This window comes from Magallana gigas, chromosome 8, assembly GCF_963853765.1.
Source record: "Magallana gigas chromosome 8, xbMagGiga1.1, whole genome shotgun sequence".
Lineage (NCBI taxonomy): Eukaryota > Metazoa > Mollusca > Bivalvia > Ostreida > Ostreidae > Magallana > Magallana gigas.
In genome coordinates, this window is record NC_088860.1 from 24,358,856 (window position 1) to 24,381,954 (window position 23,099).

At 31.4% G+C, this 23,099-nt stretch overlaps 2 long non-coding RNA genes across 3 annotated transcripts; one reads left to right on the forward strand and one right to left on the reverse strand.

Moving 5' to 3' along the window:
• Nucleotides 1-2,715: 2,715 nt before the first annotated feature.
• On the reverse strand, nt 2,716-15,012 carry LOC105325361 (uncharacterized). Of its 2 annotated transcripts, XR_010708594.1 has the most exons (5): nt 14,488-15,012; nt 12,722-12,886; nt 7,683-7,768; nt 6,610-6,705; nt 2,716-5,863 (listed from the first exon to the last, which is right to left on the reverse strand). It is a non-coding gene; the product is annotated as an uncharacterized lncRNA (long non-coding RNA). The 2 variants fall into 2 exon arrangements; XR_010708593.1 differs by lacking the exon at nt 14,488-15,012 and having other exon boundaries at nt 12,722-13,096.
• A 6,120-nt stretch (nt 15,013-21,132) lies between these two features.
• On the forward strand, nt 21,133-22,199 carry LOC136271095 (uncharacterized). Its single transcript, XR_010708920.1, has 3 exons — nt 21,133-21,471; nt 21,806-21,875; nt 22,097-22,199. It is a non-coding gene; the product is annotated as an uncharacterized lncRNA (long non-coding RNA).
• The last annotated feature ends 900 nt before the right edge of the window (nt 22,200-23,099 follow it).

The following is a 23,099-nucleotide window of genomic DNA, read 5'->3' on the forward strand; positions in this document are numbered from 1 at the left end:
AAACTCATTTACATGATAGATAAATTAACAAATAATAAGTGACATATTATTGACACGTAATGATCTATCCATGAATATTCATTTCACTCATTGCTTGCAGTTCTCATCTTTAATTTGTAGAAATATGAAAAAATACGCAGCATTTCGGCTTCTGCAGTTACAACTCAATTGAAATATCTTTGGAGGCGATTAAGATAAGTTCCCAGACTGTAGTCTTCAGAAGAAGTAGACGAGGTGGCCAATAGCGTCCAAACTGACTCAAGGTTTATCGTTGCCATAGCGTGCTTACCAAAAAGAGGAAATTACAAACTGACTATTTCGAAGAAAATGCCCAACGGTTCTGTCGCTCCAGCCATTCATTACCTTATCACGTGTAAACACGACTGTGTGCATTTTATGCCGTTTACGATCGCGTTTGCAGTGGTTTAGCAGTTCATGATTACTCTCGTAGAGCGGAAGAAACGATTTCCTCCCGCACGAAGTCACGTCTGATTTCGCATTATTTCACCGCTGTTACACAGCCCTCGACTTGGGGAGCAGAAGTTTTCCGAACGACTAGGAGACAAGTGGGATTTTTATATTGCGACCCCTGGTCCGGATGAGGATCTCTTAATGTACGGGGGTACATCTGACTTCCGGACTAGCATTTTCTGGTTCCGGACTGTTCTATTTGTACCAGAACCACATGTTTGTGAGCGATTAATAAGGACATCACAATCACGGCGGAACATTAATAAAATCTAAGACGTATATTTGATCTCATTACATTTACCTTTGTTAATACATTTACAGAAAAATATATATAAATGATGGGAAAAGCTTACTCATTTGTACATGTATAAAATGAAAGATCAAGAACACTAAGCATCATCTGAAGTTTCATTCTGTACTAATTCATTTAGCTTGAATGAAAAAGGTTCTGCTTGATCTGTTTGTCCTGTATAGATTTGTTTGTTAATGAATTGTAAAAAAAACCCCAAAAAACTAGTAAATTTTATATATAATACCCGATATTGAATTACAGCTATGGCTTGATTCTATAATGGTTATCTTTATGAACAAATTTGTGATTTCCGTGATTATAAAACATTAAAATGTGAAAATGGGAAAACGGTTCCCACAAAACTTGATAAGAAGAGGAAGATTACAAAAGTGGCTGGATGCTAAAATAGCTTTCTTATACTACTAATGATTTCTTCTGTTACAAGTACGTAGTACAATATTCATAATCAGGCATAGTAAATTTCTTAATCATAGCAAAAGGGGACAAAATGTTAGTTTTACAAACCATCAGTCGTAGACATTTACAAGCGTCAGCTGCTTCTTTCGATCTACATTTAATGATTTAATTTAAAATGAAGTACTTATATTATGATTATAAATGTTTTGATTAAAAACATCATAATGATTAATTTATCTAAATTGTCAAAAATAGTTTATACACTACAGATTGAGAACTCAGCAAAAAAACGGAATCTTTTTAATTATTTATTGTGATAAGACAATAAACTTAAAATTAATATACATCCTTAATTTCATAATTCTCACTGGTGTATGATTTATTAATATGGAAATGTGCATTATTTCGAAGGGGGGGGGGGGTAATCTCTGCAAACTGATTTTATAATCAGTGCAAAAGATATAAACATCTACGGTTATGAAGTAATTTTAAAAAATTGTGCACGCATTTATAAACGGATCTACATAGCAAATTACAATGCGGATCTAGGTTCATGGATCACATTCATAATTATGATTTTGAAATCTTCCCATTGGAAACCAGGACAGAATTCATATTGGGGGAAATCCAGAATTCATGCTTGATGACTAAAAAAAAAATCAAAGTACTAAAACAACTGAATGGTGTACTTTTGTTTAGTATTATATAACAGCTATTTATATTATTTGTGGTTTAAAATTACAATACAGCAAAGTGTATGACGTCGATATTCTTTTTACTAATTGTGCATAGATTAAATTGTAAATATTTTAAATAGATTAAATCGTTTACAATTTATTTTCATTATTGACATATATTTTTTGGATCTGTATGAGGTACACTGCACGAAAAGTCGCGTTTAATTTCACCTTAAATGCAATTTAAACGTTACGGTTATTTAAAATTTAAGTATGTAGTATTACATATTGTGTGCCCGAAAACGTTTTAAAATAATTAGCATTTAATATGGGTTTACTGGATTCCGTAAAAGAACAAATTTAATAATGTCGGAAAAATTGTAAACTTACTCATACGTACAGATTTAAGTGTTCCGTAAACTAACATTATACCTCTTGTATATAAAACGTATAATTTTCATTAAACATGCTCAAAAAATTAAGTTTAATGGATATATTAAATTTGTTTGGTTAATAAAATTTAATGTTTAATTTTAATTCATTATTTGTTCTCGTTTAATTTACATTTTACATTATAAAACTGTCAAAAATTAAATTATATACGGATATCTTAAACTTCCTAAAACATTCAAATAAACGCTTTTATCAACTTACATTATACCTCTTGTTTATGCGACGATAATATTTTGATTAAACCTGCCAATATAAACTGGAATTGTATATATTTTACGTCATTATTATTTTCGTTTAATTAAATAATTATACCACCGCATACATCTTTATATAACTTCAAACATCCAGTTGTTTTCTTTGAAATTGTTTTTGCTATCATTTTTGAAAATTAAAATCACACACAAGTCCACTTAAGATTCAATTTTATTGCATGTTAAAGTCTCAATGATGTAAAAAAAAATAAATACATGTATTCTTACAGAGCAAAACATTTCAAAGTTTTAAGCATAAAAGTCACTATTTAGAAAATTACAATATATACGTACGTCATGATCAGATACATATGGAATGGATGCCATTACAATTTCTGATATAGTTCTTAAAAAATACTTAGGTAAAATGTCCAAAATTTGGAATTGTGAAATGCACATTTGACTTAAGCAAATGCAGGCCAATACACATTAAATGGAAATAATGGAATCTATATGGACTAGTAGGAAAAAAAAACACAACTGAAACAGACCCATAAAAATTGCTGCATGGTCTGCAAATAACAAATTCTAGCTTAACTTGCGTATTTTCATATACAACATAAATTACAACACAAAGTCAGTTTTTCTATGTAATGCATGTGGATAAAGAAAAGCAATTGTTGAAAGTTGACAATACTGAAGTAATCAAATTTTTTTTACTTATTTACTGGTCACTAAAATACATACACAGGCACACACAAATTCTCTTTCCTAGTACATGTATTTTGAAAATAGCATGTTTTCATAGAAACATACATACTACATACATACTATATAGTTCATAACTGCAAATAGATAAAGAGTTTCCATGAAAACCACTTCAGAGAAGATATGTATTAACAATCATATTATATGTAATAGCGTTGAAAAAACCCTATATATTTATATATATGATGGATACAAATACTAAATTATACTAAATTGAATGAACAAATTGTTCAATAATAGGATGTACAAGTGCATCTCTAATCTCTAATTTTAAACACTTCATGTGATTTTAAAAAAAAATTCCTTAGGTTTTACATTATAATATTGAAAATTTATTATACAGAAAAGAAAAATACATATTCTAATGACCATACTATTCAGTTAACATTTTGGAACGTATATAAAGTAATTTTAATTTACACAAACTTCCAATGTTAACAATACTTGATTATCAAAATTTGGCGAAATGGTAAATTTAAATCATGGAAATTCAATAAAATTCTTCTAGTCTATCCTAATAAGGTCTGGAATAAGATCAAGCATATGCATGTACAAAAGTTAAAAAAGTTATGACACTATAAAAATTCAACTCAATCTTACTTATCATAAAAAGAAAACAGTTTCCCCAATATTTTACTCAGAAATGTCTTATCAAGTCTTGTTTATTTCTTGCATCTGTAAGAACCTGACAGGGAAGCCTCACTCGCCCACAAGCAAGAGCAAAAGGATCGGTCTGAGACACCACCTTTCTCTTACTTGGGTATCAAGATCTGCAACTTACTGCCAGCAAAGCCCTTTCAAAATACTCTTTCATTGTCTCCTGCTTAAAATTCACTTTCAATAAAAATTCTTCTAGTCTATCCTATTAAGGTCTGAAATAAGACCTGGCATATGCATGTACAGAATGTAAAATATAGTTATGACACTATAAATATTCAACTCAATCTTACTTATCATAAAAAGAAAACAGTTCCCCATTATTTTACTCAGAAATGTCTTATCAAGTCTTGTTTGTTTATTCCTTGCATCTGTAAGAAACTGACAGGGAAGCCTCACTCGCCCACAAACAAGAGCAAAAGGATCGGTCAGAGACACCACCTTTCTCTTACTTGGGTATCAAGATCTGCAACTTACTGCCAGCAAAGCCCTTTCAAAATACTCTTGCATTGTCTCCTGTATATTTTTAACAACAAATTTTGTTCACTATAGAGTTAATTAAGCTTATTAATTATATAAGTGAAACTTGTACAAATATGTAGATTAAAATAACTTGAGATAAAAATTGTATTTTTTCCATAAATTTTCTAGTCTACGCCCAAGTTTCAGGAACAAGCTCTGAAAGATTTACATACAAAAAGTCCTGTATAACTGCCTAGATATCCATAAAAACTACTCTTTACTCAATAAATTATCAAAAATCTAGTCTTTAACTCTTTACTTAGAACAAAAGAAACAAATTATGATAAAATATTCATTAAAATAACCACTTTATATCACTCATATATGTGTTTAGTTTATAATTTGATCTATGATTTTAAACTTATACAAGCCTTTGACAGGGAAGCCTCACTCGCCCACAAGCAAGAGCAAAAGGATCGGTCAGAGACGCCACCTTTCTCTTACTTGGGTATCAAGATCTGCAACTAACTGCCACTAGAGCTCCCTTTAAAAATAAATAACTTCCTATTGTCTTCAGTTCTATTATGCTATAAAGATGTATGCACTAATTACTGGAAATAAACTTAAACATATTTGTAAATAAATTGAGATAAAAAAAGTATGACTTGGTTACATGCCAATATGACAAAAATTGAAAATCATAATGGCCAAATTTAATCTGTAATTGATCGGCATAAAAAAAAATTCAACAATAAAAAAATACACAATGAATATTCTTTTATATAACAGTATGAGTTGAACAAGTAATATCAGATCCTGTATTTAAAAAAATACCAAGCATATTTTTAGGTTCATCATACTACAACAATACATCAAGCTATTTTGCAATGATTTTACAGTCATATCACATATTGAGCTTTGCAGTTCTCAAGAAGTGTTAAACAACTCTTTATACATGGATAATAAACCTACATCAAAATATGAACCTCTTGCGAGGAACAAAAATTGTCCATGGGACGGAGTTAACAATTTTATACAATCAACAATGTATATGTCACAATGCTTGCATATCAGTAAAACCATATAATAACTTTCAGCTCAGGTGAGCTCATTATACATGACAGTTGCAACTCTTTTAAAAATCTCAAATGGCCCATTTCTGTTCATTTCATATATTTTCTGGTTTGTCTCTAGATAATTCTTTGTTGGTCCTTATACGTTTTATACTTTGCCTTTTTGAACATTTGGATTTCAGAGCAGAACTTTTGGTATCCAATTAAACATTCGTCAGAGCGCCACTTTAGAGATGTGATTTCATATATTGTGTCATCTTCCCAATCATTTTCATATTCTGATGACATCATCAAGTACTCGACAAGAAATACAGGTTCTACTTGTTTCTTTTTCTCCTCATCCCAGGAGGTCTTTTGTTTAAATACAGCCTGACAGCCTGTCTATAGTATAACTTCCATTTTCTACAACATATACACACACATACATACACATGTTTATACACACATATTGTCTTTAAAAAGCCAACATTGTAAAATGTTCAGGCTTTTCTTTTAAATTCCTCAGACAATTTATTTAAGCATTATAATCATTGTTTTTGGAAAGAGGAGTAACAGGCGTTTGTGCATCATGAAAATTTGTCTGCACACACTATTGCAGTTATGAGACTATATATTTCAAAAAACAAGAGATATTTGTGAAACACAATTGTCCCCTTCTTCCTTGGAGACCTCTACAAAGAAATGAACGAAAAAGCAAATAATTGAGATTTTCCCATATCCAAGGGGCATAACTCTGTCAAAAATTGCTCAATTAGACTCTAAATCAAACTTGACCAAAATATTATTATGATGAATCTGTGTGTCAAATTTCATATCAATAGGAGCAACCTCTGCGTTAAAGGAAATTGTTGGTGGACCGGCCGATCAACAACAGCAATGTAGTATTCCCTCCCTTGTCTGAAGGGGGCATAATAACAAGTATTTACATTTCTGTTAATTCTTGCCCTATCTGCAAATGCGATTTATACATCAAAACTCCTTATTAATCTTAAAAGGTAAGTTAAATCAATAGAACAGTCACTGTATATAATACAGCATAAATTAGAACTTCAATACAAGTTCATGATTTTGGCAGGTGTAAACAGGGACATTTGAACATATGTATGGGCTAGACTCTCAAAACATGCAGTGCATATAATTGGGCATACCCTTGTTTCCTTTGATACAGATCCATTCCTTTCGTGAAAGAATCGACCCTCTCCTTCCTTTATCTTGCATAGACAGGAAATATCTGTTTATTGCATCTAAAATATAACATTGCAACAAAAATTAGAATATTATTTGTAAAGTTTTATTTAAATACAAGAGCGCGGGATCTGACAAACACAGGGTTCGACACTAACTGTTTGATGCATTAGTCCAGCCGGACTAGTGCCTGTTCATTTTAACTAGTCTGCAGGCAATTTTATGTGCCCGTCAGAAATAAATTAAAAAGCATTACCGTATTTGCCTTATATATAATATGGAGTTTTTAAATAGCATTTGTAAGAAAGGGGTGCATAATATACACTATAATGTTTTTCTTACAGGTGTTGCACATGTTTAGTTGTATTGTGCTATGCAGTACATAGCAATGAGCTGCGTATTCACTATCTCTGTGTACTAGGTGTATGCCGCCATTACAGATGTTATAAATAGATCTATGCAAATTAGATCCAGGCTATGAGCTACCTTGTTCTTTTCATTGTCTAAGTTCTTTAAAAATCTGTTTAAAATAATAAGCAATTTATCACAAATTATTTAACGTAAAACAATTCATTTAAATTAAACAACTCACAGGAAATTCGTTTCACCTATATTTTAAAAAAACACATAAGCGTCCCTTTCGAAGCTGTTGTTGTGAACACGTGCGCTTGTAACCTATTAATTTTATCGCACATCCCCTTACGGCAAAGAAATAATCAAGTCACCCATAATATTCTGCATACCTCTGTTGTTTTTGCTCGGTAACTTTATAATCACTGCAATGTATCATATGCTAGATAATAAAAATACAGTCAGGGTTTTCCATTAAAATGTCGACAATCACACATCGTTAATTTACACATTTTTTAAGCAAAAGTTTTTATTAGTTTGACCGGACTGACTAGACAGAAATTTTGTTAATCCGTATGAAAATCTATTAGTCTGTGACTAACGGACTAAGGTTAGTGTCGAACCCTGCTGAAACAAAATTTTTTATTGGTGTGGTCTAAGTTATTAATTCTTTAAAAAGTTTTACTTCAATATTTGGTTTCCATCATCAGATTTCATTTTTCACTACAATCCTAGGGAAATTCCATGGGAGTATCCATCATGCACAGCAATCTGAAAGTATGCATTCACAAAATATCATACCAAGGCCATACAATTATATAGTTGCTGATATTGAGATAACTCCTCTCAATACGCTCCACATGTACATTACAGTATAAGCCTGTATAATACAATTAACAAAAATTTTAGATGTGTACAAATGATTGAATATATATTAATATACAAGCCAGTCACAACATTTATGCTTATCAAATATATGTATGTTATGTCTCAGCAATATTACATTCAAACATGCAAAAAAAAAAAAATCAGTAAGGTATACAGAACATCATGAGTTTTTAGGTGTGGAAATCAGGTGTCAGGCTTGGGGTAATGCTAAATGTAATGGTAATGCATTGCAATGCATTACATGTTTTCAAAGTAATGCTAGTAATGTGTAATGCCACAAAATTACCATTACAAGTAATGGTAATGTAATGAATTACTTTCAAAAATCTAGTGTAATGCTGGCATTACATGGCATTACTTTGCATTACTATGCTTATTTATGCATGTTCACTTTAAAAAATGTGATGAATAAATGAATAGCTGAAATTGAATTTGATTAACTTTATTATAAAGAAGAAAGAAATAATTCTTGAAATAAAAAAGTTTTAGTTAAAATAAATTTTAAAAATAAAATTTCATTTTTTAATTGTTTATATTACTAGATATAACAACACAGTACTTTCATAACATTTTTATGAGTGTTGTTTTTAAGAGTTTTAAATCATTTAAACAATTTACTCCAATTAGTTTGCACTTCAATAAAGATGTGTCAACAACACACTATGCCCCCAGGATAACCTAAGTATCAAAACGATATCAGGAGAAAACGTACCCAGGAGAAAACGTACCCAGGAGAAAACGTACCCAATTTCTAGGGTACGTTTTCTCCTGGAGAAAACGTACCCGGGTACGTTTTCTCCAGGAGAAAACGTACCCTATGAAAATAATAAATATACTACTTAATAGTTTTTAATACTTTTAAATACTATTTTACACTAAATATTCCGGAAAGTATGAATTTTATAGATATATGAATTTAATACTTTATATATTTAAAGGGTTTGGACATATTTATAAGATAGTTTTCAAATGCTACTTTTATGCATATTTTAATGCATAAATATATAGAAATGTATTCGAATGACCTGTCATACATTGTTATCTGTCTACTTCTTCTAAGTTTTCCAATTTCCATTTACCGTAAGCCTTACATATTTGAGTATTTTTATGCGAGATCCCCTGATTGCCTTTTAATTATAGAGATAATCAATTAAATACCTGAACAGTTATTATTATGTAATGTTATGCATTGCCTCCCCGGGCTAAGGAGGTAGAAATATTCACTCCCCACACATTATACATGTCAGCCCCATCGGAAGCAAATTGAAAGTGGGAGAGGGAGGGTAGGGTCTAGACTTATAAGGATTATTTATTTATGATCAGGAAATCACATATTTACTAAGACTGACTGTTCAGTGTGTTGTAGTTCATCTCGTAGTATTTTTCATATATATGAACAAACAAATATTTAAAAGACTTGGACTTGATTTGAGCTAAAAAATTTCAACTTAGTTTTATAAATAATTTTCAATAGTTGATAGAATTTCAATGTTCGTTATAAGTAATCTCCTATAAACCTTTGAGACTTTCAAAGTATGGTCAATTCTTGAGACATTTCAGCAATGAAAACAAAAACTCTGAATATAGGTGACATATTATTTTTTTCGTTTATTTACAACCTATATATACATAAAACATGTAAAACGCGCTATCGACTTCTTGAGATACTCATCATTTAGTTCTCCAAATTAGATTGCAGTAAAATTCATTATTTAACGGTTTCCTTTATTGTGGATCAATTGCCGACTCAGGCGATGTTCGTGTATGTGAATGTAACAAATTATTGTCTAATTAAACAAAATTATTATCTTAATAATTTATGTACGTGTTATGTATTTAAAAACAACAGCAACATTTGAACAATGTTTATTGTATATTTTATTTTGTTTCATCCAAGAATATTTATGAAAAATACGATTTATTATTTTCACAGGGTACGTTTTCTCCAGGAGAAAACGTACCCGGGTACGTTTTCTCCTGGAGAAAACGTACCCTAGAAATTGGGTACGTTTTCTCCTGGGTACGTTTTCTCCTGGGTACGTTTTCTCCAGCATTCATCAAAACAATCTATTGTTATAAGAAGTGCTAAACACCCCAATCCCCTTCCGTATGCCATGTCCCAATAGAATAGGGGACAGACATGCACTTTTAAGGGCAAAATGAATGCACTGTCCACTGCAAATCAAAATCACTTCCAATATTATAACACATTTGAAAATAATTTCTCTCTCTCTCTGTTGTACATGTATATTAAGTACATTAGTTTTGACTGACAGAAAATACAAGATTCATGCATTTTTTCTATCTTTTCACTTAATTTATCCTAAGACAGAGTTCTTGAAATCTTTTTTCCACTGTCAGTCATTTGGACTGACAACCATCAGAAGTTTGTCAGTCCAAACTGATTTCTATCAGTCCGAACATTTTCGATAGAAAGATGAAAAACTACAAGTATATTTGCCTTATAGTTTCTCTCAGTTTTACCTTAATTATTCTGATTTCTCCTAACTTTCACATTCTGGCTCTTGATAACATTCTTATTTCTTATCACTTCATTAATTATTTTTATTTCCTTCCCTCTCTCATTATCAACTTTCTTCTTGTTCTCTTTCTCGTTCTCTTTCTGCACATCTCATATGTAACTAGGGCTCGGTTGTCAGATATCGGAGTTCTTATTTCCCGAAAAAATTTATAAATGATTACATTGGGATTTTTGTGTGTATTTCTGTGTATTGCAATAAAAACATTCACTGAAAACCCTGTTTCGGTGTATGCAATGTACATTGAAAAAACGTAACGAGACAACACTCGCCATCTTGGATTTATAGGGGGCCCTCAGTTCACGCTATGTTTAAAACAAGTTATCAATTTCTCCCATGATTTCTGACGACATCTAGGTTGGAAAATGATTGAAAGACTTATTCCTATTGTCTGACTACATCTGTTATCTGCATTATAAACACACCGTATCAATATGTACGAAATACTCGCCAAACTTATCGAAAGCAACGGAAGTAATAATTACTGAGGTGTTCCGAAAATGTATAATAAGTCTAGAGGGAGCGAAAAAAACCGCGAAAAACTCCTCTAGATTTATTGTATGCATTCGGATCTCCTCAGTGAGTATGAAAATTAGTTATATTTTTGCAAGTTACTCTGTCCATATCTACCGGTCATTTGGACTGACAGGCAACCTCAAGTAATCGGTCCTTGGTTTTTTTTATTGGTCTTGCCGACAGGACCGAAAGATTTCAAGAACTCTGCTAAGATAAAGATTGTCAAACAATATTTCAGTCCCAGCTTCCACTGCACCTGTATAACGTTTATTTAGTATAGCTGGGAAGATTTTCAAACTAATAGGATGCAGTTAAAAGATGAAACCTTTGAAACTTTGATCATAAAGTGCAACAGCAATCTTTTGTCTTAAAGTGTCCTCAGCATAAAGGAATTCGATTAAAATATATTAAGAAATATAACTGTGAAAAACCCTCTGTCTATAAATAAATACAATTACGGTAAGTGTCCAAAATTATAAAGATTTGTGTTATCTGGGGAAATATCTCTATTTAGCTTTTTAATAACCGCAACATTATTCCATAAATTGTTTCTATTATGCACGAATTCAGTGTCTCTATATCATATCTGACATTGTATCATGCCAAATGTCTTTTTACTTATGTAATATGTTGTTCATAATGCCACAAGATTATTATATATTGAGCAAATAAAGAATTACTCTTGTATGTACAGTCATTGAATTTGAACCTGATACTGAACATGAACCTGTAGATATGTTAAAGAGTGTTTTATATTTGAAACATTTGCAACAACTCTTTATTAGCTTTACTTCTTTAAAACAAAGTAATGGTAATGGTAATGCATTACTTTACTCATGTAATGGTAATGTAATGCATTACTTCAAGAAAATCAAGTAATGGTAATGGTAATTTAATGCCCAAATTCATGAAGTAATGGTAATGCAATGCATTACTTTACAATGTAATTCGCCCCAAGCCTGTCAGGTGTACAACGAAAGGCTTTATCACCCAATTCTTTTATTTATTTTAGCCAAAGCTTTGTAAAATGTTGTGTTCAGATGAAGCCTACTGTTTTAATTCCTGTTTTTTGTCAGAGAATGTACCACATAATCCACTAATTCTTAGCCCCCCACCCCCACCCCAAACAAGATTCCAGCAAAACCTAATTCAAAAAACATTTAAACAAAAAGCTACAATAGATTAATCACTGAAAAAAAAATCTGCAGCTTCAATTCAGTCATGAATTTTTTCAGGGCAGGGACGATACTTTACTTAGCAGATTTGGTACAAATCACGATACATGAGATGCGATATGATACATATCACGATACATTGCAACTTAATGAAAACATGAATAAGGGCTTAAAATTCATTGAATCTGTCTATGTATTACCACATGTCCAAAGTGATTTCATTATATTTAAAATGAACGTTGAACAATTTACAAATTATTTTCGTCTTGCATTCACTACTTTTCATAAACAAGTAATCCGAAAGTTTTCCACACTCCAGATTTAGCTTCGATTTGACAACCTTACGAGGTTTTCTGCCATCTTTGTACTTTCATATTAGGTGCGCGGACTTAAAATAACTGGTATATGAAGCTAGGATATTTTATGAAAATAAAAAAAAAGTTCGCTACGGTATCATTGTATTAATGGTAAATGTATCGATCCAAATATCGTCAAAGCATATAGCGTGATGCACTGGTGTATTGTCCCATCCCTATATTTTTTTGCGGTTATATGTTAAAGATAGCAAATCAGACCAATATTTTATTGACATCAAATATACTTACATGTACTTGGCTGGGTACACATATTTTAACTTTCTTATTTCCTTTCTTTTGTGATGGATTACTTTCAGAGAGTATTTATAGCGATGATTTCCTTCTGCCCCTCCAAGATTTTTTCCTGCTGAAGCTCAATCTTTCTCAACTTGAAAAGTGGCCACGATGCTGGTCCTATTCATCAAAATAGTGAAAATAAATCAAAATACAGGCATTGAAGAGTTATTCTAGGCCTCTAAGGGGAATCAAGTCAAGTCGTACCCAAACCGACTCGTATACCCAAGCCGACTCTTAATCAATAGGTCACAGATTGTGACTATAATGGGTAGCAATTCTTGGTTAATAGCTACACTCTGTCCCGAGTTTTTTCTTCGTCACTTTTTCTTGATATTTTGATAATCAAAAATACCTATGTGCTCAAATTATGTTCATCCTCAAAATAGATATGAAATATCTTCAGATTATCTGTTTTGAAACACCCCTTTGGCTTTTGCCCCTTCAGATCTCAATATACAACTCAAAATAGTCTATGGGGATTTTTCATTGCACCAGCCATGAAATAGCCAGCTGGATAACGAAAAATTGTGCAAGGTATATATTCCAAGTGATTACCAGATGGTGAAAAGATGTAGACATTTCCTATTATAAATTTCCGTAAGAAATTTATTTACCTTCCTGTGAACTTTTATGAGTGAAAAATGATGTCATTGAATGGAGATATCTTGGATATATTTTCCATTTCATCGATTTCAACTGTACTTCTATTTGAGTGTAGGTGTATTTTTATAAAAAAAATCATCAAAAAGTGATGGAAGCAATAACTTGGGACAAATTATAATCAACATTGATTAAATTTGAAACTTGTGTGTTTAATCATTGCTCCCCCCCCCCCTCCATTCTCGAGTTATTTTTTTATCATTTATTTTTAACTATATGTTGATTTATGCTACATTTAAAAAACACAATTAACGCAAAAGCTATATAGAAATAAAATATATACCCCTGGGATAAAAAGCAAAGAATTTGCAATGTCAGCAGACACCATCTTGTAAAATTTAACACCTCGCTAGGAAATCCTTAAATTATTTATACTTGTTTATATCATATCGCTGGTTCTATGGTATCGCGGTATTTCTGTTTACTTATAGTAGCACGCGCTGAAATTGACATTTGACGTCGGAATATTTTTAGACTTTGGAAACAGACACCTTAAACATTACTGAGGTATATAAACTCACAAAACATTACTTTCTGGAAATATTTTCGTATTGATAGATTTTTTAACAAAATAATATAACTACCGCGATATTATAGGACGGGCTCATAACTGAAAAAGTACTGACCGGCTGGAAATGATGGTCTCTTTAATTTCATAAGGTGTCAAATGGTGAAAAAATAACTTGTGAATGTGGGGGGGGGGGGGGGGGGTGGTGAATATGGGGGTTGGGGGTCCCGTCCCCAAGCATCTGTGAGTACAAATACTTATACCGGTAGATAATATGGTAATTTGATAATATGACATCACCTGACAATATTTATTTAAATGAATATCAATATTAAAAAGTTATGACTGTGGGCATAATCATGTAATTTGAAGTTATTTTTCACTCGGACTATCCGACTATTTGATTACAAATCAGTTTGGTTACGAGTTGACTCTACTTCTTACAAGGGAAATAATCATGTTCACAAGGGGAAGTAACTATAAAATTACAAGAACATGTGTTAATCAGTAATGGGACGCTTGTTTATCGATACCGTAATCACCACCATACCTATCAAACAACTGGTACTACTGGCCGGCGAACCTATCTCCAAGGTGCAGAAGTTGAGGCAAAGGACTGACGTTGTGGGACTGTTTCGCCATCTTGTTTCTCACGAGCGCTCTACCTGCTTGACATGGTGGTGACTTTTTCTTCCCTTTCGGTACTTGACAATAGTCTTGACAATGGATGTTTTCCTAAAGATTTCGTCGATGTACGAATCTGATGATTCATCAGTCCAAGAGCACTAAATTCTGATAGATCTACTTCGCTACTTCACTCGAATACGACATGTTATCTCCATCGCAGCTTGGCGGGTTCAGAATTCTCTCGATTTTTGATTGGCTTAATTTGATTCGCATGCGCGTAGAGGTTAAACTCTCTCTCTCTCTCTCTCTCTCTCTCTCTCTCTCTCTCTCTCTCTCTCTCTCTCTCTCTCTCTCTCTCTCTCGCTCTCTCTCTCATCCTGAATCAATTGTTATAGTCAAATATTTTTTATTTGCTTTGTGAGTTTTTTTTTTTTTTTTTACTACAAATCAAATATTTCCTTGAAGTGATTAATTTAGTGGGGTTTTTTCGTCCCTTCCACGTACATGTAAGTTCAGAGCTGCAGCATATAATAATATTGGATGCTATATAATATTTTGTCTGTTTGTATCAGTGTATAAACAATATTTTATTCTAAACGAAAGATGTATTAATGGCACATTAATTATCACGTATATTTAATGCAAATCAAACTTAGTTAAACTTCAAGTATAAGCAAATTTACATATAATGATCAAACTAAAATTATCATAGTTATATATTTTTTCTATTAAACTTTATTATTCTTTTTTGTATATTGTATCTAATCTACTTATACGTGTCTGAAAAAATAATCATTAGGATGTTTTGTGTTTACCGTCTCGAACCCCTCCCATGATTAAATCAGAACATAATATCAGATACTTTGATACATATAGACGATTTTGTGTATTTGCAATAATGAGTACGTAAACAACATTTTATTTTGTATAAAATAACATATTATTGACACATCAATTATCATATATATTTCCTGAATACCAGAAACATTATTAAACTTTATGTATAAACGTATTTACGTATGAATGTCAATTTTTTTAAACGAAACGTATAATTTTTTTTATTAAACTACCTTATTCTTGTTGTATATCGCATTAAATCTAATTATACTTTATCATAAAATCCAATCAAGTAAATGACATTATATTTTACATATAATATAACGTTATACACAAATTATATTAAAAACAAGAAATATAATTTGGTAAACGAATCTATAAAATTATATTAAACGCGACTTTTCGTGCAGTGGTATCTTGATGTTTCTAAAACTGGTTCTGTACAGTTACATGCAAACTCATAATAAGTGATTGGCGGAATCAAGAGGTAAAAACATAAAGGGGAAACATACTAATTTTATCCTTTTGGAATAATTTGGATTTTAAATTGTGGCAAATTTAGACGATACGTTATGTCAAACGAATTCATTCGAAATTAAACTAGGATTGACAATTTTCAGTTTACAAACTTTGAAGCGAACATATCGGCTCCATGGATTAAAATTTCGATCAACCGGTACAGTTGCACTAAGTACATGTATATAGTAAATAATGCACGTCTGTTGATTTGTGAGCTCTGTATATCGGTTATAACTCCACAATTAATTTGCAAATTTAGATTGATATTTAGATTTTAACATAATTAAGCATTGCAAACACGAAAAATAGACTGACAAATCTACGATAGAATTTTTGGATTTTATATAGAAAAAATATGGGTCAGGAAGGATTAGATAAAAAAAATCTTTTAACACCTTTTCGTACAGAACTGAAACGATACATCGTGTGAAATTATTGTAGAGACAAGCTTGTACAAACATGAACCCGTTAAAAAGATACCACATGAAGAGTTCAAATCTTAGCATAAAACAAACAACAGAAGGATTTTTTATTTGATAATTAGAATGTTTGATTTCCAAAAAATGGCATAGAGTTTAAAGCATTTTGTCATTCAGTAACATTTCGGGGTCACAAAAGGAACACGATTTGAGGAGAGGCTCCTATTTTGCATAGATTTCTGATGTTTTTGGCTCAGTGAGAAAATATGGAAAAATCGAATAAAACTAAAAAAAAAAGGCCAGAGAAAAGTAGAGACTGTCTTTACTACAAAAAAATAAGGTTGATAAGGTATTGGTTCGATATTTCTTGTATGAATTGAATAATTTTCATTTTTATTATGTTTATGTCAAAACACCTTTGTCCAGAAAGGGAACACAGTTTGAAGAATTGGTTTTAGATTTTCATTAAATATCTGCAAAGAATCGTCAGCTTGAAAAATTTGATCGATTTCGGGATGTAAAGAAACAAATCGAAATTAATTTTTAAAATTCTTTGAAATGCACGTTCGTTTTGATTATCATGGCAACATCTAAGACACAAGAACGGGATTTTACCCCTGAGGTATCCTTATGTTCGATTTGCTTAGAACAATTGTTCACACGCGTTTTGCCAAACGTGTCTGTCAACACATATCAAATCGTCATGTGAGGACTGTGACCAACCCATTGGATTTCCGTGTCCACTGTGTCGCGTCTTTATTCCGGCACCAGGAGAAATAAATCAGTATTCTGTTGACGAATGGGCAACAAAAATTCCAGTAAACAAGTTCCTTACATCTGTAGTAGGTGTTCCGATTATTTTGTGCAAACCATGCCAAGAAGATGGAGAAGAGGTAAAAGCACATAGCTGGTGCAAGGATTGTTCCGAGCCGCTTTGTGAAGAGTGTACAAAGTATCACAAAAAACCTCGACCTTCTCGCCATCATGTAGTGATTTCTATTACCGAATGGTCAGGCATTTCTCAAATTCCAGATACACTGAAAATATGCGAGAACCACGGTCGTAAATTTGAATTATTTTGTAGAAAACATTACCTCCCATGTTGCTCTGTTTGTGTAACCACAGAGCATAGCAGTTGTACAAGTTTCTGTCAACTCGAGGAAATTGGTAGGGATTTCATAGAACCTGAAAAAGTCAAAGTTTTGCAGAGCGGAATGGAGAAATTCGGTACGAAATTAAAATACATTATTGAAGAAGAAAGAACAAACATGAAACGAAATGACGACATAGTTGACATATTTACAAAAAAACTATTGGAATTTACCACAAATATTATTCAAGTCGTAAAAAAACTGGAGGAAGAACATTTGAATGAAATCTGCAGGTTATCAAAAGAAAGCAATTCCAACTTCAAAAGTCTGTGGAATCTTTCGAGCAAAGGTTTCTCTATCTTGAATATTGGAAAGAAATATTATTTAAGAATCTGTCGAATAAGACCACATCAGAAACAAAAAGGGTCTTATCATACATCAAACTAAAGAACATTCATGAAAATCTACAAAGATTGAAATACACGAAGTTAGAGATTTGCATTAAAACAAAACTATTAGATGATGTAAAAAAGTTAATTGAATTGCCTTGTCTTGCTAATGTGTCTGCAGATGAGAGGTTTGATCAAGTTTCTTTAAATGTAGAGAATGTAGATTATACACGCGCAAAAGTGAATAAAACTTCTGAATTTACAATAGAAGGTACTCATATAAAGGGTGTCAGTTTTTTTAGCAATGGTAATCTGTTATTTGCCGACTATAAAGGGAAAAAATGTATTATGTGTGACACAAATGGAGTTATTTTACAGGAAGCAAAAATACTGGGATCGCCTTGGGACGTATTTACAAGCGGGATGGATATTCTCATAACGCTTCCTTTTGAAAAGTCGATTTTGAAGTTTGACTCAACTTCATTTGAAACCGTAGAGACTGTTCCTGTTTATTGTCACTGTTACGGGATAGCTGCATCTGGAAACACAATCGTCATTGGTACAGATAAATCTGTTGACATTAAAACGGATGGTTTTCTTACTACAAAACGAAAAACACTTTTATCTGGCCTTAGAAGTGTGAGGGATGTAGCAACTGACAATGATCATAACGTGATTTGTAGTACTTTTGCAGAACACAATGTCAGGAAGCTAGATTTAAGGGGAAATGTGTTGTTCACTTACAACCATGAAAAACTACAGAACCCGTGCAGACTAACCACAGATAGTAAAGGAAATATATTCGTATATGGTTCCGGCAGTAGCAATATCCATATCTTGTCAAGGGATGGCAAACTTTTACAAATTATGGAAGGAATGACAGATGTAACGTGCCTTAAATTCCAAGATACCACAAACAAATTATTTGTCGGCAGTTCAAAGGGAAGTGTCGCAGTCTATGAATTCAGTGAGAGTTAAAATTTGTTTCATACTAGTGTGTGAGTGATTGTGATGCCTTTAAGTGTCTTAGAATAGTTTGTAAATCTCAGTGTTTGTGTCTTTAGTGTTTTGTCAGTTTGAAAATGCATTATAATGACTTAAGGATATCTATACCGGTACACCGGAATGTGATCATAATAGGGACCACAGGCATTGGAAGTTTATGGTGATAGATCTTACCTTTTCTTGTATTTGTTTTAGTTTTATGCTCATGAATACATGCGTTTATTTTATTTTTTGTAATGAAAGCAGCCTATTAACACTGCAACATCGGATGTCAGCGCTAATAAAATAATAATAATGTCAATATTTGCTTCCTGCTTCAGTCATATAGTCTGATAGGACTCTATAGCCACATTAATAAATATATTTTGTCAGGATTTTATTTTCAATAGGATTAAAATGTATCGCAATGTATCTAGTTTGGACAAATCAGCAAAGATAATTAAAGTTGGCTCCTACCAAGCAGATTTGGACAAGAATTTCCACAATATGCACACTCTCTTTTATCTTAACTGTTTTCATCGAACAGTTATTAATAGATTGTATAAACAAAATTATTTGTAAATAGTTAATAAATTACATTTGTCATTTCATTTAGTAACTTTCGTGAGGAAAGAATTTAAAACTCCTCGACCCCCAAAATTTTATTTGGCGGATCGATAAAGAATCAATTTGAAATATGATTTCACAAAACATAGACCAATACCGGCTTTCAGTATTTTTTATGGGTTTTTTCCATTGAAACGGGAAAGATTGTTAAGACTGCAGACATTGTATTCTAAGGCTTAAACCTTAGTCTTTATTGATGTGGAATACAATGTATGCAAAGATGGTCTGATCAAGAAATTGAATTTGATTAAAAATACTTCTGAAAAATAAAGATGTTATTCGTTTTATCTTTTAAATCGATTAATAAAATTTAAAGAATAACAAATAGTCATATTAAACACTAATAAAAAATAATATTTTATTCTGAGTAATTGACGTGCATTATAATATCAGTAAATGAAAAAAAATGTCATTGCTAAGCTAAACAACCTGGACATTTTGCAAACTGTCATATATTCCAAGTTTATAAGGTTTTATTCGAGACCAGTTTTATTACGATTCTTATTTTTATTGCAATTTACTATTTGGTGTTATTTTCTTGTTGAAATATAATTGAATAGCAGTTGTTTAATGTGAGTGAAAGTTGCTGTTCAGATTTTATCCATAGGTTTAATAAAATATCTACAGTTTTTGATTTTTATAATCATAAAGTTTACGTGGTCGTCTTTGACATGAAATTATTGAAGATCATCAATGTGATGTGCATCAACTGATGCCATTTTTTTAAATCTCTAATATAGCCTGTAAGCCGTCAAAACGATATTTCTATTTTCAATTTAAAAATAGATCATAAAGAATTATTCAAAGACGAAATCGGGCTCATTTTTATAAAATCATTTTTCGGGAGTGATTCGTTATCGATCCATCAAATAATGCACTGATGTTTCAAGCCACCTAAAAATATGAAAATTATTTTGAAAATTTCACATATAATAAAATATATCAAGTTTATAATTTCGTGATTAACTAGCTTATTTTTCTCTTTGAGTTACCTGAGTCACTCAGGTGACGATTGCTATTGGTCTTCGTCCATCGTCGTCAGTCGTCCGTTAACAATTTCACATTTTTAACTTTTTCTTGATTACGAAAACGCCAATTGTTACTTTTTATGGTTTGAATCATCTTTAGAATAAGAAAAATCTAAACTTGGAAGTTTATGACCTAATCATATGCTATTGGCACAGCGGGTTGTAAATCTCCATGGACCCACCAAGCCAAGCATTTCGTTGATTAACTGGTTGTAGTATTAACACAAGAAGACGAATTAACTTTACGTAACTATATAAAAGACAGATTTATGGTAAGAATGTAAAAAAAAATCCGGATAATTTAGAGTTATCGAACATGGCTGAGGTTCAGAGGTCGTTTATTTATATTGTTAATTTTACAATTTATAAGTAAAATTCTTAGTCCTATAGAACAATCGTTTTTCATACGATTTAATCATTATTGTTATTACCAGTATCGTATGCACATGTATAATGAAAAACAGTTCATGTCTTCTAACTATTTAGCTTACTTCTACAAAATCATGTGTCATCAATTGAGTCGAAATGTAAAAAAAAAATGAAAGACTTCTTTCATTGTTTTTAAAAGTTTGTTTAAAATAAGCAGTGACTGTAAAATTTATAAACATTTCGATGTAAACAGTTGTTTTTATGTAAACTTCTTTTAAGGTAGTAAAGGATGTCTATCGATATTGTAAGAGTATGAAAATTGTTGATTTAAATAAATAAAGTTATTGTAATTAATACATCTAAACAGTACACATATAAAAAAGTTAGATCCACCCTTTCTTTTAATTCATACACATGTACATATACCCTTAGGGCAGTACTTGATCATGAGTTGGTCAGTGGATATTTGGGATCTTGGTTTTTATTGGTTGTTTGTGTCAGGTTGAATTTGGTTGGTTTGTATATTTTGCTTTATGTGTTTTACCGCCAAGTTTGACAATCTTTGTCTGGGCATTGACCAAAGCAGACTATATATTTATATTGAGAAGTAATTTAATTTTGGACCAGACCTTGCTCTTTTTCTGGTAAGTTATACTAAGTATACTAATATCCTATAACACTTACTATTAATATATTGATTATCCTATAAATTGCAGAAAACATTAATTCAGTCCATGATCACAAACTAATGAGTATGAATGAATTGGAATGAAAAGATATTTTTTTTTATATGGAATACAGTGTTGATTATAAAGATCAATATTTGGTTTATTTATTATAGTATTAATTGATTCTCAAATCAATTGTATATAAGAATTTTATGATGATCAGATATTTGATTAAATTGGTCATTTATAAGATCAATTAGATTATACTTTAGTAATAAATATTTTTAGAATTATTCTGTTCATATTACAGAATCAGTCAATGTCAATATAATTTCACCACGCATTCGGTGTACGTATTATGAGCCTGTTCCCATAGAATGGTGAGAAAGTGTTTCTGAATATTTTTTATCTGATTAATATATTTTATGACTTATTTTGGAGAAATGTAATTCATGTACATTATAAGAGTTACCTCCCGCTAAATGTTTAAAGTACAATTATAGTAAGATAATGTAAAAATATTATCTTGATGGAAATACATATCTATTGTACTAATGTTATATTTTGATATAAATTATATTATTGTTTTATGATATTTCAGGGCTTAAATATACATTGCAAATTTTAAAGTCACTGTGTCCGGATACGAATAAACGAACCATACAGATATCTTTGTTGTCAGTTATTTTAAACAAAGACTGTAACAATATTAATGTGGATAAATGTACAAAATTACTTCCATCGGTTAGAATTTTTAAATTCTACAATATTTGACCAAAAATATGATTCAATTTTTTTTTTTGGGGGGGGGAGTGGTAAAAATTATATATAAAAGCCCTTGCAGGAATCGAACTCGTGCCCTACTGATTTCTAGGGAAAGATCTTACCTTTTGCGTTATGCGGCAATTTGGGGAAGAAATCATACTTGATTTTATTGTTTATTTCGATATGAAATACGTCGCAATATAAAGGTGTCCCATACCACCTTATTAATGTAAGGATAATTATTAAAATTATTTATTTCTTGCGAAACATGCAATATGCTTTTTACTTGTGCAAATAGTTCTTTATTCACGCGTTGACCCAACAAAAAATATCAATTGATCCGATCATACCTATATTATGATATGTTCACTATCAGAAGTACGTCATGAATGAAGTCTGCTTTCTAAATAGGATAAGAATATAAGGAATCAACATAACTATTGTACATTTACTGTAATCAAAAGACAAATAATTTGGCTACTTTAAGTGTAGGTCAATGTGTAATATTTCTTACAGGCAAAAATAGACTGACAAATCTACGATACATGTAGAATTGTTGGTTTTTATATAAAAAAAAAAATATTGGTCAGGAAGGCTTAAAAGGGCATGGTCACGATTTTGGTCAAATTTTATTTTTCTGTTTTTATTATTTGCAATGCTTTAGGAATGCATTTCTAATGATCAAAAAAAAAATTGGGTGCCAGTCGTTGAGATTCAAGCAAGATACAGGGCTCATAATTCTTCGTCATGTAAACAAGGCTCGTGCCCTGTTTTTGTTTACATATGTTCAATATACCAGTAAAAATCTTTTTAAAGCTGGTTTGTCTACCTTATTATTT